The following is a 269-nucleotide window of genomic DNA, read 5'->3' on the forward strand; positions in this document are numbered from 1 at the left end:
CTTCGCCCAGCAGATATGGGAGTTTTTTGTCATTGGTCATGTTTTCAAAATCTCTGTGTGTGGTTGTAATCTGTGGGAAGTATGTGTCTCTGATGTCTTGGTACAAAGGACAGACGGTTAGGAAGTGTAGCTCGGTTTCCACTTCCTTTTGTGTGCAGTGGGTGCATAGTCTGTCTTCTCTCGGGATACAGGTCTGCCTGTGACGACCTTTCTCGATCGCAAGACTGTGCTCACTGAGTCTGTACCTAGTTAAGATTTTTCTTTGTTTT

This window comes from Gymnoscopelus microlampas (genome assembly GCF_963454915.1).
Source record: "Gymnoscopelus microlampas genome assembly, chromosome: 2".
NCBI classification, from domain to species: domain Eukaryota; kingdom Metazoa; phylum Chordata; class Actinopteri; order Myctophiformes; family Myctophidae; genus Gymnoscopelus; species Gymnoscopelus microlampas.